General features: G+C 44.2%; 1 long non-coding RNA gene across 1 annotated transcript in view; it reads left to right on the forward strand.

The window, feature by feature from the left end:
- LOC121039776 (uncharacterized) overlaps nt 1–15,424 on the forward strand; it is a 96,093-nt gene that overhangs the window by 48,146 nt on the left and 32,523 nt on the right. The window contains exon 3 of the long non-coding RNA XR_005794978.1: nt 3,148–3,295. This is a non-coding gene — a long non-coding RNA (uncharacterized LOC121039776). The remainder of the gene's footprint in view (nt 1–3,147; nt 3,296–15,424) is intronic.

Here is a 15,424-nt window from a genome sequence, read left to right on the forward strand (position 1 = left end):
AAGGAGAAGTCATTCCCTCATATGTGGTTCCTGCTGCCCGTGATTGCACTCAGAGCAATCAGCTGCCAGAGCCCAAGGGGGGCCCAGAAAGGGGCTCTAACTTAGCTCTCCTTGCTCTCCAGCACCGAGAATTTCTGAGGGCCTTCATCATCTATTCATTGAAGTTCGAATAGAACCTCATTTAAGGGATCCCACAGGGTTGCCAGGTGCACACATGGGAGAGGGTGATGACACCTGGAGTTGTACAGCGCACAACCAGGGAGGCATGTGCAATGGCCCTGGGGCCATCTCGGGAAGTCTGGTGGCTAACAAGCACATCCCTAGAGAGTGGCTTTGTGGGACAATTTTGCCACAGTCTGGACTTACCATTCATTTCAGAGGTTTGCCCACCTCATTTGTGAGAAGAATCGAGGTCCTCTTGGGGAAGGACCCACCTTAGCTATGCTCACAGAGGCTGCTGTGATTAAAAATATCAACTACCCCGGCTACTCAGAGTGGACAACCTGAGACAGGTATAGTGGACACTCACTCGATGAGGCTCCTAGCTCTGTGGTCGACGATCCCTCTTTCTGACCGCCCTATCTTTACAGAGGAAGAGAAAACATGTCTAAGTCCCTGCCATTGCTGAGCGCCACAGGGCTGGAGGCAGTCTCTCTTGGGTGATTTTATACTTCTTGCTTTGATTCCCTGCATATGACTTTCATGGTTTAACTTATAGAGTAGAGACCTTAATTCCAAATTATTCTGGGTAAATTTGAGAGACCCGCTTTCTCCCAACCTGCAAATACGGAGATGCTACCGAAGATTCCAAGCACCTCTGCCCCCTCCCCTGCTCACTGACTCACGAACACAGCATGTCCTGTCCCCATCGCCTGCATTTAGGGGTGTTATTCCCTCCTTCCAGCCCCTGCATTCTTGTATCCATAGATCAAGGGCCACTTCCCACAGGAAGCCTTTTCTGACCACCCCACCCCCCTTACTGATCTCTCGTCTTCCGAAACTCTATAGCACTTTGAGATAATGGAGCAAAATTTAGCCCTAAATTGGATATTGGTTAGTATTGATCTCTGTCACTTCCCATATGTTCTATTTCACCAACTAGGCTCTAAGCCGCTTAAGAGTAGAAAGTGTATTTCATATTTCTTCAGCCTCCCCACCATGTCTAGCACATGGAGAACATATGGAAGTATTAGGTGCAAAGATGCATATTAAATGGCTCTCTGCATCTCCAGATATCACCATATTTTCTAGGCACCTCAAATCCCCTTCCTCCAGGAGATCTTTCCCGACCACTGTGGCTCACGCTGATTTCTTCTGCCACTCCTGACCACCCATTATCGTCTGAGTCACGCGTTCTCACTCAGTTCTGCCTGATGTATCCTCTGGCTTAAGGTATGAGAGTCCCATCTGCACGACTGCAGTGGGGTTTGGGTGATGTTAGCTCCCAGATGAGGTGGCAGCAGTCAAGGTGTTGTATCAGGGTCTGACTCCCACAGGTCAGGCCGTAAACTTTTACTCCAGGTTGCGTGTAACAATTTGTAGCATAATAAGATCTGCGAGATTCTTCCGTTAGCAGAAATTTTGCCAATGGCTCTTTTCCCAAAGACGGCCCAGAGGCCCGCCTATGCTAAGGGAAAATAGCTCTCCGGGAGAAAATCACTCCACACCCCAAAATGCGTTGGATGTGGTTCAGCATTTTTCAGGAACTTGGCTTAGCATTTGGAATCCCGAGGCTGCCGTTTTCACCTTCAGGCTGATGGCCCACCTTGTTTGTGCAGAATAGTCCAGGTAATTCGTCAGAGGACAGCAACCTTCCTCCCTCTGGTCCTGAAATGATGCTAGGAGGCCCTTCGATCTGTCCGTCCTTTATCAGGTGCAGCCGTCACTGGGTTCTGCAAATTAAGGCTCTGTGCTCGGGGCCCCGGCCAACTTGAGACCTTTAGTACATTTAACTTCCAAAATTCTCCCTTCGGTTTCTGTCACTTATGGTATATTACTTAATTCTTATCTATACCTTTTGGGTAGTGATTGTAATGCAACTAAACAGGTGCCATAATGTACTCCTCCAAGGGGCCTGCTTTTCTGTAATGATAAAGAGATCCGCTGCGTTCTGGCTTAATCATATGAGCTTCAATTTGTGGGCTGCCTCCAGACGCAGGGAGAAGGGTATAAATATGCAGCATTGCTCATGTTCATTTTACCTTAGCTCATTCTTGCCCATTTCATTATTCGATTTCGGAAAATCAGGAGCATTTAATGGTGTCAAGGGCACAGCCGGGAAACCGCAAAGAGACTCTAATGACTTAGGAGGAAGAGGCAAGTCCAGAGGTAACAAAGGATGCTTCTAGAAGCTTCACCATAGCTCAACATAGTGTACTACAAACCCAGAAGGAAGGACTAATGAAAGAAAGCAACGCACACTTGATTAAAGCCACAGTTTGCCGAGAGTGGAAGAAAGGGCTAACGAGGGATAAAATCCACTGTTGAGTCTAAAATGCATGTACATTTGCCTATGAAATTCAGCTGTGCCCGGAAGCACGTGCCTCGGTCTCCAGAGTCACAGGGTAGCGCTTGTTGCTTTAAGAGACAGCTGCCAGCCGGTGAGACACCATTGCCCAGGACCAGTCTTGGTGGAGTCTGGGAGAGACCCACTCAGGAAGGTCTGCGGCAGGGCCCCCATCCAGACACCAGGAGGCTCTGGGGCAGATGGTTCGTAAACCGCATTTCAAGAAACTCTGGAGCAGATGACTCCAGGATTTTCCAGCTGTGTATAATATACACACAATCTCTAAACATTCAATTCTTTGTATATCTTATACATTCATCCCCTCTGTGCACACAAGCAGAGAGAGACTATGTACCATCTGTCTCTCCTCTGTGTATAAGGATTCCGTGGGTGCTTCATTTATTATAGAACAACTGAATTTTATAAGTTTCCGGTAAAGCCAAATAAATACGGTGTATAGACTTGAGTATTTTCTTTCCTCGCTTGGACGAGAAGAATTTAATTTATAAAGGACAACCAGAATCACAAACACCGCTCCGCGTCTGAGAACTCAACACGGAAGTGTCTCTGCACTCAACTTCAGGCACTGTTTCCAAAGGACTCGGGGACCTTGTCTTGACTGTCCTTGTCTTTCCTTTTAGCGTCGAACCTGCATTTTTTCCTCCAGAGTCTGATGCCCAGTGGAGGCTTCGGGGATCTAGAAGCTGTTACTCCAGAGCCTTGCCCGGCCTTGGCCAAGTGGAAAGGACATCTTCTCCTCTGTTAACTCGACATCTTCAGGAATGGCAGGTGAGTCTGAACTCATGAATTGATAGTGAGTGCTCTGTAAAGTCTGACCAAAGGAGTGGGTACAGAAGGACCCTGGGGCCCTCTGTGTGCTCCAAACGAGGAACTGTGATCTGGGTCGCTAGGGGGTAGGATGGGGTCACTTTTGTACCACCTCTTTGCCAGTCCAATCCTGAGTTTTCTCCTTCAAAAGCCTACTCTTTTAATACACAATTTTAGAACTGGACAAGAATTTAGAGGTTTCATGAATAAAGGTTAGAAGTCCAGTCTCCTGATTCCAAATTCTGTGTTCTGTGTTCTTCATAAGCATTATCCATACTGGTGCGGGTGGGACCTTTGGAGGCTGGCTGCATGGGACCCCCTGGGTCCCATTATGACAGGGGCCTACTCCTGTTCTAGCAGAGGCCTTTTCTAGCGAATCCGGCCACGCTTTGCTAACAGAAGTGATTTGAGGTTGAGTACGAGAAAAGAGCAACCCCAGACCAGGTTGTTGAGGGTTCTGAGGGGAGAGCATGCCTTGACTACCCCCATGTCCTTATTTCTGAATTTTGAAGCCTTTGGTAGCTTCTCAGTAATGCCCTGCACTTTTCAGATTCCCCGTCCCCCTTTCCTTTTATTTTCCCCACAGCTTTGCAGAAGTATATTTGGCAAATAGAATTGTATATATTGGAATTGTATATATGTTCGAATGTGATGATTTTGAAATACCTCCACATTATGAAATGATCACCAACCAACATATACACTACCTCACATAGTTACTTTGTGTGTGTGTGTGTGTGTGTGTGTGTGTGTGTTATGATCACTTAAGATTTTCTCTCTTAGCGAATTTAAAGTATATAACACAGTATTAGAAACTACAGTCACTGTGCCATCGATTGGGTCCTCAGCAGCTCTTCATCTTGTAACTGGAAGTTTGTAGCCTTTGACCAGCGTCTCCCCATTTCGCCCTGTTCACGCAACCACTATTCTGCGCTCTGGTTCTAGGAGTTTGACTTCGTTATCAGAGTCAAATAATTATTTATTCGCTATATAACAACAATACTTATTATTATCATATATATAATAAATATATAATAGAGTTATCTGCATATTATATATTTATACCCTAAATATGTAATACAATTAATTCTATAATTAAATAATTACTATTTTTTAGATTCTACATGTAACTGATACCATGCCATCAGACATGTCTTTCTCTGTCTGGCTTACTTCACTTAGCCCTCTAGTTTCATCTGTGTTGTCACAAATGGTAGGATTTGCTTCTTTTTTAAGGCTGAATTTTAGAACCACATTTTCTCGATCCATTCATCCATAGCTAGATACTTGCGTTGCTTCTGTACCTTTGCTAGTGTGAATTATGCTGCGACGAACCTGAGACTGTAGATCTATCTTCAGAATAGTGATTTCATTTTGTTTGGGCAAATGCCTGGAGGTGGGATTGCTGGATCACATGCAAGTTTTATTTTTAGTTTTTCGAGGAACCTCCATACTGTTTTCCATAGTAGCTGCACCAATTTACATTCTCATTTAAGTCTTTAATCCATCTGAAGTTCATTTTTGTGCATGAGGTAAATGGCATTCCAAGCCTTTGGTAGCTTATCAGAGACGCCCTGCTCTAGTTGGATTCTTCCGTGTCCTAACTCAATGTATAGATTTGTCAAATCTGCCAATTCTAAGGCTATATGTGCTCATGAACCAACATATAACAGCCCTTACCCCCTGTGAGAGGTATGCTTCTTCTTCCGGTTGGGAGCAATTGTCCCTAGAGCTCTTGCTGTATACCATTATGATTCATTGATTTTACTTTGGTGGTGGGGATAGGAAGTAGGGGGAGAAGAGGGAGATTGAATAAAATGGGAGTAAATACATTCATCACCAATGTTCAACTTCCTTGCTTTCAGACAGGCTGATTCAGTGGTCAGAATCTAGGTGATAAGAGTGGGGAGTAGCATGAAAGAAAAGGGAAGGGCAACTCATTATCAGTGGATGAAGTTGAGAGAACCAATGAATTATTGGGTAGTAATTCTGTTCTCATAGCATTTCTGTTGCATTGTTTCATTATAAAGAAGAATCAATAAAAAGATGACACTCAAGGTTTTTAATTTAGTGAATCTCATCTAGGACCAAATACACCTGACAGTAGCCTGACTTCTTAAAATGCAAACACTGTGCTCAGATTTATTAATTTTTATGGTATGAATATTTAAATAAGCCTATCCCAATGGAATCATTCTACACAGAGCTAATGCACTTACATTTTTAATGAAATGAGTAGTCAACCATTAAAAATAAAATATTGATATGAATTATTAGACTAATTGATTGGGGAAGAAGTTATTGTGCAAGCAATCGGAGATTTAAGAAAAATGAATAGAAATCAAACGACCCAATTATTGTCAGCCCTTGGCCTTAAGGAAGTCTATTCAATATATCTCTTTTCGTTATGAACAATCGCTTTTTAAAATGTCTAAAGAAAATTATCACTGTAAATCAAGCCTCAGGTAGGAAATGAGTCAAAAAGTAATATGATCTTCACAGCAGTACTTAACTGCTTAGGTCCTGCTATAAAATATGGGGGTGGGGAATTGAAGTAATTTTCTGTTATTCAGGCTCCAGACCTGCTTTTTCCCGGACTCCACATAAATACAGCAACTGAAACTAAAAATAAGTCTGCCTTGGATTTGAAGTCATCTGTGTGCTTATCAAGATGTGAACAAATGTAATTTTTATTTAGAAAAATTTTTCATGCTTCTTTCTTTCTTTATTTATTTGGGGAGAGAGAGAGAGAGCGTGCACACACACCTATGCAAGCAAGGGAGACAGAGGGAGAGAGGGAGAGAAAGAATCCCAACAGGCTCCATGCGGTCAGTACAGAGCCTGACGTGGGGCTCGATCCCACAAACCTTGATATCACAAGCTGAGCCAAGATCGAAAGTAGGAAGCTCAGCCGAGAGCTCAGCTCAGTGCCCCACATGTGTAATTTTCAAAGTCACTTTAAAGAGAGTTTAAAAATCTCCCAGAATTTTTTTAAGTAGAAGAATTACTGTTTAAAGCAAACTCTGCCGGTCTTTCTTCTAAGTATGATTTCTGTGTTGGATTGCCTTAATGTGAGGCATACTTTTCTTTCAGTCAAAGGTTTAGGCTTGACTAATGAAGACGGCTCAGTTCTCAAATTCTTTCTAGCAGCTGCATCTCTAAATGAAGAGCCCGGATTTCACCGCCACCGCACATTTTTTTTTGCTGACCAATGAATTCCTAACTTATGTTCGGTTAGGAGTCAGTTGATAAACAGAAAAGGCAGCAGAAAGAGCTATAACCCATTCATGAAAAGACTGAGTTCAGATTTCCTGCTGAATACCTCTCCCGGGGAAGCTCAGTGAGGAACGTGAGCATCGATTTCACAAAACAGGAGGACCTTCAGTGTATCAGTGGCACGATAGGTGCCAGAAGCTCAAAGAACAATAGCAAAAGATGGAGAAAGTGAGCTGTTGGCATTTTGCGGATGGGAACAGAGATCTTGGAGAAATGAGAAAACTAGGATATCAGAGGGAAAATGGAGTGATGCCCTGGGGGAGTGGGGGATGCAGCACAGGGGTGAGGGGATGTGGTGAGGGAAGCAAAAAAGGTGGACCGAGTGAAGAAGAAACAGTGGAGACCTTGGCGATTAGTGTCATTTAGTGCACTGCTTCTCATGAATACAACTCTCCTGCAGGTCTTGTTAAAATGCAGATTTCGCGGGAGTAGTTCTGGGCCAGGCCTCCATTTGCTTTTCTACCAAGTTTCCAGAAGATGCTGATGCTGCTGGTCCAGATCACACTTGAGTAATGAGATTAGAGGATCCCAGTTTCATCTGTTGGAACATGAAGGATGTCTGTCCTCACGAATGATTTATTTATTAAGTGCCTGCTGTGTGCCCCGCAATCTGCTAGGGACCCCGAAGCGCTGAAAAGAAGATGAGAACCCCCTTGTGCGGGAACCTAGAATCTTACAGAGGAGATAAGACATGCAAGCGTAAAGCCACTCGTGTGAAACAGAGGAGACTGTGTTCGAAAGCCTACCTGTGACCGGAAGGCATCCCGAGGAGAGACACCCATCTGGGCACGGTGGTGCTCCGGCAGAAATGAGGGGTGATAAGCTTACACTGAAATAAACACAGATCAGAAGGGTTGGAATGCAGGTGCAAAGAACCACAGAGACCCCTGTGGGGCCTTAACCCACCCCAACTCCTTAATACTAACACTTAACAGAGTGAGCATCTCTGGGGTTGAAAAGGCTAATTGCTGTGGCTACATCTGAGCTCAGCTGAAAAGGCAGGTGTCTCCTAGAGTCTCCAGCGCACCCAGCAAATTACCGGTCACGGTAATGGCCATGCAGTAAGTGATTGACTCATTGTCAGAGCCCTTAGTGAACCACAGAGCAGCTACCGTGGCTGTTCTAACGTGCCCTACTGTAGACATCGGGGCTCCAGAGATGAAAAACAAAAATAGATTCCCATTGTAACAGTGGAAGAAAAATATAAATAATGATTGTGGCGTGGCAGTGTGTTTAAGGCATTTTCTTCTTAATTGCTTTTGCTATTGAATGAGACAACAAAAAAAATGGAAATAACGTTTTCCTTCTAGCTGTCTTCTTAGAAGAGCAACCACGCCTTTGTGTTCAGTTTCAGACTCTGGATTTCTGAGGGCTTGCAGAAGCGAACCTTGTGCACTTTTTAGAAGATCCGACCCACCCGGGGTTAGGCTGGAGTTGCCAGAGGAGGAGTACCTCTTCTGCACACATGTCCTGGAGCTAAATCACAGCGGTCACACCATGTAACATGGTGATATCACATGGGCATGTTGATAACTCAGCCAAGGCCAGGAGCAATGAATATGTCTGGGCAGGGGAAGAAGCCTTCATCCAGGAAGGGCCATCATTTGGGCTAAGCCTCCAAGGATGAGGAGGAAGTTGCAGGTGGCACAGGGCTAAGGTGTTCTGGAAGAAGGCGGTGGCTTCTGCAGAGAGCCCCGGTGAAACCCCTGTGTTGGGAGGATGCCGAACTCAGGTTTAGTGCAACCTGGGGCCCTGAGGGGCAGTGGTGGGAGGTGAGAATGGAAAGGTAGACCAAGGCCAAGCTAAGAGAGATCCCGAACATCAGGCAGGAGAGTTCAGAACTCATCCTTCTCAGATGGTGGTGACTACTCAGGACGTTCCCATCTTGCTTGGATAATATATGACTATACACGCATAAGGCCGGCAATTGACTTTGTGGTGCTGTTACTAACCTGCCGTGTGGTTCTCGTCAATGGGCAACTTCCCTGACCCTGTTTTTCCCCCGTTGCGCTCAGGCTGGTGCTCGTTCTGGCACAGCAAACTCACAGTATCTCCTGTGTGTTTCCTGTGTTTCCGTCACACACATTATCTACCTAATCCTCCAACGGTCTGGGGGAAGAGGCTGTGTTATCAGCCCCTTTGCAGTCGAAGAAACAAATGCTCAAGGTATTTAAGTCGTTGACCGAAAGACACACATGGCTACTAATTAGCAAAGCTTCAATCCAAACTCCTCACCTATACTCCTGCAACACCCCACACCCCCAAGATGGCCATTTTTAATAATTATCATTTCAAAGAAAACGTCAACCTCAAAATCATTTCAAGGTAGCTTTAGGGCATGACCTCACGGTCCGCACAGTCCTAAGAAATATGGAATCATCTGATGCTGGCCTACAAACACCTTATAAATCACTTGGCTCACTCTTCTCTCGTTACACAGGAGGAGCCTGGACCGCAGCCAGGCTGGGGAGAACACCCAAAGTCACACAGCTTGTCCTAGTGAGAGTTGCCCTATGATGTTTTAAGGTGGCTCAAATACAGGGTTTTGAATCGGGCCTCTGATAAATATAGTTTAGGATTTTTTGCACTCATTTTCTATTCCTTACACTTGAGAGCCCTGGTCTCGCTTTCTTTATAATCCCCCATTTCACAATGGCATTGAGAATAAGTACCCTGGGGCCTTGGAGACACCTGGGGTCAGACAGGCATTCTCGAAGCTGATTGACAGCTGCTGACAAAGATCTGGGTTCTGATGTTTTCTGGGAGGAGACGTAGGCCTGTGTTGCTTCAAGAAAAATGTTAGAAATTTTCTCCTGATGAAAATGGATGTGATAGTCCTTAAGAGAAAAAATGGTGATATTAAGTCTTAAAATGTGCCGGAAAAATGAAGACCTAAACAGCCTCAAGACTCTTAAAAACTATTTATACTTTTTAATTTAGCAACTCGTTTCTAGGAATGCATTTTAAGGAAATAATCGGAAATTTCCAGAGATACGTGAACATGGATGTTCATCTTACCATTACTTATAAAAATTAAAAAAATAATAATAATAAAGCTACAAATGACTTAGCTGGTCAACTTCAGGGCAGTGCCCAAAACATAGAATCTTATGAAGCCATTAAAATATTAGTTAGATATGGCTTCAATGGCATGAGGAAATGCCTATTATGCAGTCTTAAGTGGGAAGAAAGGTTGAAATAATACAGGTAGCACGATCTTAACGATGTAAAAAAACTACATAGAAAGTGGAAAATACACCAAAATGCTAAGGTTTCTCTATAGGAGGGGTAGAATGATGAGATTAAAAGTGATTTTACCCTTTTCCCTAAATTGATCATAGTTTTCCAAGTTTTAAATGAGAATGAGTTCGTTTTGTAATTAAGAAGCAATCTTTCTAAAAAGAATCAGAGAAAGTCTTGTGTAAATAGAAAATATGATCTCTCATGAGGCACCTTTCTTATCTCCCATTTGAAGCTGTTCTCCTACGTGACATATAGCTGTGTGTGTCGACTCACAATGGACAAGGTAGTTTCAGCAATACTGGAGATTGGCTGTGAAGGCCATTTCCAGAGTTGTGACTTACAAAAGGAGACCGTCTTCCAAGGTGGAAGACCTGGGGTCTGGTTCAAGTCCGGGTGCATGGATCTGAAGAAGTAACTTCCTAATAAATACCTCAGAATGGGAGAGAGGGGCCAGTGATGGGCAGGTATCTTGCCTTAAGATTGAAGTGATCCTCACTGGAGAAATAAAAGTCCTTCCCCAAACCCTAGTTTTTGCTCTAAGAAGAACCTCAGAGATGAACTAGTCAGCCCCCTCATTTCTTCCCTGGCTTTATTGAGATGTCATTGACCTACACCATTGTGTACGTTTAAAGTGTGTGACATGTTGACTTGATACATTTACATTTGCAAAATGACTACCAACCACCATGGCGTCAGCTAACACCTCCATCCCGTCAAACGCCACATGTTATAGCTGAGAAAACTGAGTCCAAGGAGACTGAATGACTCTCAAGGTCACACAATGAGTGACCAAGACTCCAAGCACCTAGTCCTGTTTGTTTCCACTGTTCAAGGCTGCCTCCCTAGCTTTGAAATAAGTGTCTGCGTGCTTTAAATAGGCATCTGCAGTTTATTATTAAAATGGAAACTGTGAGTCGCCACTGTTCCCCTACGTGATCCCAACAACAAGCCTGGGATGCCAAAGACGTCCAGTGCCAGTTGAAATCACACTCCCGCCACTCTCAGCCAATTTAGTTCTGAAATGGTTAGATTCCTGATGCCCCGAACCAGAATGGCAAAAACTCCAGAGGTTGGCAGAGTGTCCAGGATCTGTGGGGGTAATCCGCATTTCTGGAATTCGTGAAGGAGAAAGGGAGAACAGCGTCCAACAAACGTACCATTTTCAGAAACTTGGTTCCGCGCCCTGGCATAATGGGGATGTTCTTAGCCCACTTTGTGGAGATTGCTCGACTCTGTCCTGGCATGGGGAATAGACCACAAGGAGATGGCTGCCTCTGGAAATAGAACAGTGAAGAGAAGTTGGGATCTATGATGATGGCAAGGAGCCCCAGTAAGCAGAACAAACCACAGACAAAGGCAGACAATCCTATTAGGATGGAAATGTGGAATGTGGAATGTGGCAGAAGGGAAAATGGGCTGGGGATGGGAGCCAGCTGAAGTCAAAGCGAAATCCCCTCTGACCGAGGACCCACCTCACTCCTTCAGGGGAAGTGGGAGCGCTTTTAGCTTTCTAAGCTTTCAGACCCGGGACTGGGGATCTCAACATCAGACTCTTGCACTTTTTGCATTGAATGCTGCCCTGCCTTTCCTTGTTCCTGCATGTGCCTACTTTATTCTAGCTCTGTTAGTGCTTGGGATCCCCAAGCAACCACGGTAATGCCTGGAAGCGATGTCTTGTTGGTGGAGACGACACCACAGATGTGTCGATGGTGACCAAGAGGATAAGCAGTCAGAGAGCAGGAAAGAGTCTCTTCCACGTTTCAAGGCACAGAGTAACCCAGAGGTGATATTAGAGGTCATCAATATTTTCAACTACCACGAGGAAAACTTGCCAGTTGCCTTTATGTTCTGTCTGAGGAATGGAAAGGAACAGAGACACTCAGGATTGCAAGAATTATACTAAAGAGTACTCGCAGTAACACTCAACAGGGATTTGTAAGAATCAATTAAAAGGAAAATATGAATTTAGTATTTGTTATATCGTATGGACTACATGCTGGATGATTCGGCGTCATATAAGTAAAGAGAACGTTTCTGCCCTCAGTGGCTTTTGACACGAGGAACAACAGAAAGTAAACAATTATTTGTAAGTGTGATGAGTATCACATGGGGAAGTACAACATACTCTGGGGTCATATAACGATGTATGCATATTTGGGGGAGGGATCCAGATTAAATGCAATACTACGCATAAAGTGCTTAGAATGGTCTCTGTCACACGGTAGTGCTCAGTAAGTTGTAGCTGTCATTTCTGTCATTACTGGTATGCTTCAAGGGACAATACCCTTTTGGACTTTTGAGCTGGGAAGGAAAGTGTATGACCTCCATGCTAGTCATTCATCTGTTCATTTACCATACTTTTTTAAAAGTTTAGGAGGGAGGTCCTATATTCAGTGATAGAAATACAACAATAGTTAAGAATCCTTACCCTTGAGGGGCTCAAATTCTCGTAGGGAAGAAAGACATAAACAAATAATTATAGAATGGTGCAACAAGAAATATATTCTGTAGCACAAAGAACGGCACGTTCAGGTCTGTCTCTCGGGGTCCAAGAAACCTACCCTCAATAAGGGAAGGGGGTTGGGTCTGGAAGGATAAGTAGTTGTTCTCAAGGAGCCCTTGTTCTATAACCAGTTCTTTCCTGGGTATGGGAAGCTTTTATTTTTGTGTTTCTATGTCCATATTTGATCTCTCGGTTCAATCACCTGAGGCATTGCCAAAAAAACACAAAAAAACAATGTTGGAAAGGGTTCATTGCCAGGCTATAGCTACAGAATTGTTGGCCATGAGAATAAATTTAGAACAGACACATTTCTTATAGAGAAATTTACTTCCAAAATAACCATAGAATGGACCATCTCCACAAGGACCATGACTCAGAAAAAGTGAGATTCAATCAAAGTCTCAAAGAATACTCCAATGATCTGTGTATCCAAGGTGAGAAACTTCTGCCTCCCGATCCCTGGGACAGTCATCAAGTGTTGGCAAGAGAGTGAGGCCACTTTCCAAGCTGTTGTCCCCGGGGCAGAACCCTGTCCTCTCTGTGCGCTCCCTGCCCGGGCACAGAGCCTCAGCGTCCTGTCTGAAGTGTCCCACAAGGGGATAGAGGAGAAAAGAATGAACTCAAAGAAGGTTCCAAAGTCCTTCGCAGAGAGAGGCTGTGATGGCTTTGTTCCTTTAAGCCAGTCTGTGGCTGAGAGACCGAGGCCCTCCCCACTCCGCAGCCCTTTCTCTGCCAGGAGCTCGGGCCAAGTCAGAAGCGGAGCCCAGACTCCGCCAAGTTGACTGATGGCCCAGAGAAGCACAAACCATCTGATGTCTTTATATGGGTTCCTGCGTGGACCCCTCATGTAAAAAATACTGTAACTGGGTTTGGCAGGTCCACGCCCGTGGAGAGTTTTCTGGTGGGTGACCCTGTGGGTCACGTCACACAGCAGAAGGGAAAGTAACCTCCTGCTAACTCTAGCTGGTGCAGCAATCAACTGGAGAAGAGTCAAACTTGTCTCTTTCCCAATTCATATCCAAAATAAACAAGCAAACAAATACAACTCCCGAGAAACAGGAAGAAAGGAAATGACCTTGCTCCTAAGGAGAAGAAGGATGGTAAGGATAGCTATTCCCCAAGCATTTTACTCTCAGGTCCTCCAATCTTGACCAAATCTGTCCCAAAGCACCCCCTCCCTTCCACCCCAGCCACTATTCAGAGAGAAGGCCCACTCACCAGGAAAAGGAGACTCGATGGGCATTTATTTTTTTAACTCCCAAGAACACTCAGCAGCCTGATCTAACTATGAGGTTTCAGAAACCAATAAATTTGGTATTTCACATGCCCACACTCTGACTCAGGGAAAAAAGAACCCAGAAGAATCTGTTCTAGAAAGGCTTCTCTGAAGAAGCACCAAGACTGCTCAGGGGCTACAACATCTCTATCATAAGAGGCTTCAAAAGTCAGAAGCAATTAAAGTAGAAAAGAAGGGGACCATCCTGTGGGGGAAAAATATACCCAGACTCCTTCTTTCAGTAAAGATCTGGACAGTGACTACAACATGGAAAGTGAGGAGCGTTCCTCTATTTGTTCCTACTTTTAGCTTAATGGTACCCAAGGAGTGCAGACTCAGAGATAAAAGGACAAGCAAACTCCCTCTGGAAATTCCATGCCGAGCCAGAAGAGCTGGAGGATTTAGGAAGGATTTTCATCAGGATATTCACAGTGGTTATCTCCATGCTGCAAGATTTTATGGATTTTCCCTTCCTTTTTATATCTTTCTTGATTGTTTGAAATTTCTCTTTATAATAAAGCCGAACTATATTATAATCAGGTACAAAATAAAATACACATCATCGTGTCTTATGCCTCTTTTCAGAGACCTCAGTAAAACTACAATGAGGGAATAAACTCAAAATGGTGGAGGTAGTTGTAGGAGGGATCCCAACACGTCTTCAGTGGAGGTGAAGAGAATAAAAGCCCATTGATGGATAATCAGATCGAAGAAGCCACATTCCGACAGATGAAACACAATAGTCGGTCAAGTTAAGGGTAGAAAAGCCATTGTAATTATGTACAGGAGCCCCACAAAGATACGAGACTCCAAAAAGCAAGCAATTGAGCCTTATATACCATCCTGAGCTAAGGAAAGGGAGAGGGGGTCTGGGCGCTTCAAAAGGCAAGAAGGCAGATCACAGGAAGATGAGACAAGGAAATATGTGGTAAAGAAACGTTGCCCTGCCACACAGGGCTCCTCCAAGGGACAAATCAAAGCACACCTAGTGGAGGGTCCAAAATATCACTACGAGTAGGGCAATAAAATAACCACAGTCACAACAATAGAGAGCAAGTACCCATCTCCGGAAAAACACCTCCTGAAGGGCCAGGCCCTGGACAGTGTGTGACCCTCCTTTCATATAGCAGTGCTCACAGGTGCAGAGCACACAACAAGCTTTTAAAACACATAAGGGACAGAAAACTAGCCAAAAGGATGAAATGGACGAATTCTCCTCAAAAGAAATCCCAGGAAGTAGCGACAGCTCACGAATTGATCAAAACTGATTTAAGCAATGTCACTGAACAAGAATTTAGAATAACAGTTGTAAAATTAATTGCTGGGCTTGAAAAAAAAGCATAGAGGACAGCAGAGAATCTATTGCTACAGAGATCAAGGGACTAAAAAAATAGTCATGATGAATTTAAAAATGCTATAAATGAGGTGCAGAATAAAATGGAGGCAGCCACAGCGCAGATTGAAGAGGCAGAGGGGAGAATAGGTGAATTAGAAGATAAAATTATGGAAAAAGAAGAAGCTGAGAAAAAAAGAGATTAAAAAATCCAGGAGTAGGGCACCTGGGTGGCTCAGTCGGTTAAGCGTCCGACTTCGGCTCAGGTCATGATCTCACGGTTTGTGAGTTCTAACCTCGCGTCGGGCTCTGTGCTGACAGCTTGGAGCCTGGAGCCTGCTTCCTATTCTGTGTCTCCGTCTCTCTCTGCCCTTCGCCCACTTGTGCTCTGTCTCTCTCTGTCTATCAAAAATACATAAATGTAAAAATGTATGTATATATAAAAAAAAATCCAGAAGC

This window comes from Herpailurus yagouaroundi, unplaced genomic scaffold, assembly GCF_014898765.1.
Source record: "Herpailurus yagouaroundi ecotype Mexico unplaced genomic scaffold, PumYag 181, whole genome shotgun sequence".
NCBI lineage: Eukaryota > Metazoa > Chordata > Mammalia > Carnivora > Felidae > Herpailurus > Herpailurus yagouaroundi.